We start from the raw sequence: 3230 nt of genomic DNA, 5'->3' as shown, positions 1-3230 counted from the left end.
TTATTTTCTGCAAAGGAAGTATGCTAAGGAATTTGGAGAAGAAATTCATTGGAGAACTCTAACATGCGGCCTACTCCGCATGAGTACAAGTGTAAAGCTTGAGGCAGATGAAAGTGGTGAAAACGTGGACGCAAACTATACGGCGGCGAGGTATGATAGCGTAGTCTTCTTTATCTCACAGCTAGTAGCGCGACTCCTGTTTAGTGTGTGTCGGCATGTGGGACGTTCTTTCTAAGCATCTCCTAAAACATCTCAATTTTTTTGGTTAAAAGATGCATTAAGTTGTTATGGAAGTTTTATCTTGGTTTATTTTATCGCCAAAAAGCACTTTTTGATTTATATGGTTTTGTGATGCCGACTTTGTCCGGATGTAAGGTAGATGCAAGAGTACGAGTTGTGAACATGCCAATTCTTAGGAAACTCACTGTTTCTTTCTGTGGGCTTCCAGAAACAATTGTGTTGCATTGTCACTACGGAGCGGACTACATTGCCGCGCGGCTTATGTTGTGCTTAAGTTTTATGGATGAAACAAGCTTTAGTTGACTAGGATTTAAAATTTTCAAATATAAAAATTCTTTTGTGATGAACCTAGTATAATAAATATTTTCAAAAATTCAGTTTTGGCATTTCTAGACAAAGCAATATTGATGGCGCCATCAACTTTCTTAGCGATCACTGTAGAGAGAACAGATGTATCCCTATATTTTGTTGAGCCAAAATCTCAATTAGGCGGATATATGTTACTAAGCTGCTTGGAGAGGATGATTTTTGTCGCATAAGAATGGTTTTGGCTTATGCATATGTGAAAGTTCTACATTGGTTGCTTGTTTAGTTGGCATTGTTGCATTCTCTTTTACCCTATTTTTGATGGTGACATATAGGGGGAAAGAAATTTCCGTCATTTGGGTTGCATATACTTAGGGGGAGCTCATGAATAGGTGGAGAACTATGCTATAAGCTAGTCTTTATTTTTGCTCTTATATAATGGTTGGTTGTCATATCAAAAGCGGGAGATTGTTACCTTATGTTTTGATGCTCGTTTTACAACCCATTATCAGTACTAATAGCTTATTAAGTACAAATGTAGTGATTCATAATATTCAAGCTTGTCAGTACCAAAATGGAGGATTGGATGGAATATGCGCTTCAAACGTGGATATCAAAGGAGTGAGGAGGCATAGGTGATGAAGGCAACGTTATTTCAAGAAAGCAACAAATTCAATAGAAGCTTCCATACCATTCAAGCTATTCCAAGAGCTCAAGCATTGCATTCGTATATGAGGATATTAGTCCTATCTTTTATTTTTTTTTCTTAGTCTAGAATGTAGCAAAGAGTTATTGACTTCACTTTGAAGCTATTGGGATATCACACACATACGTTTTCATACTTATGTTTTTTTAAACTTTTTTCAGCAAAATACTATTTTCACAAGTATGAAGACCTATCTGCAAAATTTTTTTTTCCAAACAGTTTTGTTTTTTAGTAATTAAAAATTTTACAAAGTTTATAATTCAGAGGTCAAATAAATATTTTTCTAATATTTTAGTTGAGTCAAAACTGTTTGTCTGAAATGTTGCAAGAATGCGGTCGACCGCACCGGTCGACCCTGCGACGGTCGACGCTTGGTCGACGCGCTACAGGTCGGTGGCGGTATGATAATTTCGTCAGTGGCAGCAGAGTAGTTTTATCGTGAACCGATGCGGTCGACCGAGAGCTGATTATTTTTAATGGTCGACCGCAAAGCCGGTCGACCGAATGAAGTCTCTGTTTTTGATTCTCAGTTTCGGATCTGGATGGGTCGACCGGAAATTTCGTCGGTCGCCGCCAGTTTTTAAAGCGGGTAAACTGTGTCCTTTCTTTCAGGCCGCTGCAGTACAGATTCAGGCGACGTTGTTGCTTCAGACTTACTTGGGGGATTATGGGATGGGTTTAAAACAGCATGTTTTTCTATATCACATCCTTTGTTTGCTTAACTTGAAGCCCGAGAAAGAATGTAAGCTCTCCCATCATACTCATCTTAAAATGATCTTGCATAACCTTAGAAAATTCATTGCACAAAGATTCATTAGTAGCACCAAAAATGATATCATCAACATATATTTGAACTAAAATATAATCATTTTTCCTTTTTCTCACAAAAAGAGTGTTATCAATAGTTCCTTTTGAAAAACCATTTTCAACAAGAAAACTAGAGAGGCGAGCATACCAAACTCTAGGAGCTTGTTTCAACCCATATAAAGCTTTTTGAACCGGGTAAACATGATTAGGAAAAACATGATCTATGAAACCGGGGGGTTGCTCAACAAATACTTCCTCTTCTATAAAACCATTCAAAAAAGTACTTTTGACATCCATTTGAAATAATTTGAAATTTTTAAAGCTAGCAAATGCCAAAAACATCCTAATAGATTCCAACCTTGTAACCGGTGCAAAGGTTTCATCATAGTCTATGCCCTCCTCTTGATTGTATCCTTGGGCAACCAAACGAGCTTTATTTCTAGTAACAATGCCATGTTCATCAAGTTTGTTTCTAAAAACCCATTTTGTACCAATAACACTAGCATTGTTAGGCCTAGGAACTAATTTCCAAACATCATTTCTTTGAAAATTATTTAGTTCTTCATGCATAGCCAAAACCCAAAATTCATCATTTAAAGCATCATTAATCTTTTTAGGTTCTAGTTGAGATACGAATGCAATATTACCACACTCACTCAAAGCTTTTGAGCGAGTAACAACTCCTTGTGAAGGGCTCCCAATAATTTGTTCCTTCGGATGGTTTGATACGAATTTCCAAGCTTTAGGAAGTTCAACTTGTTCATGAGCATTGGAGCTATCCATATCCTTTTGAGCTTCTATAGAGGGAGTATCATTGATTTGTAAAAAGTCCAATCCTCCCTCAACATCATCATCATCATCTTTCCTAGGTAAAACAACTTGAGAACCAACATTAGTCTCATCAAAAGTAACGTTTATAGACTCTTCAACAACGAGGCTTCGTTTATTGAAGACCCTATAAGCCTTACTTCGAGGTGCATAACCCAAGAAAATACCAACATCAATTTTGGAATCAAATTTATCATGGTGATCTTTTGTATTTAAAATAAAACATTTGCAACCAAAGATACGAAAATAACCAATAAAAGGAGTTTTTCCATAAAAAAGTTCATAAGGAGTTTTCTTAAGATTTGGTCTAATCAAAACACGATTTAAAACATGGCAAGCCGTA

The sequence above is a fragment of the Asparagus officinalis genome, chromosome 1, assembly GCF_001876935.1.
Source record: "Asparagus officinalis chromosome 1, Aspof.V1, whole genome shotgun sequence".
NCBI classification, from domain to species: domain Eukaryota; kingdom Viridiplantae; phylum Streptophyta; class Magnoliopsida; order Asparagales; family Asparagaceae; genus Asparagus; species Asparagus officinalis.
This window is presented reverse-complemented; position numbering follows the sequence as displayed.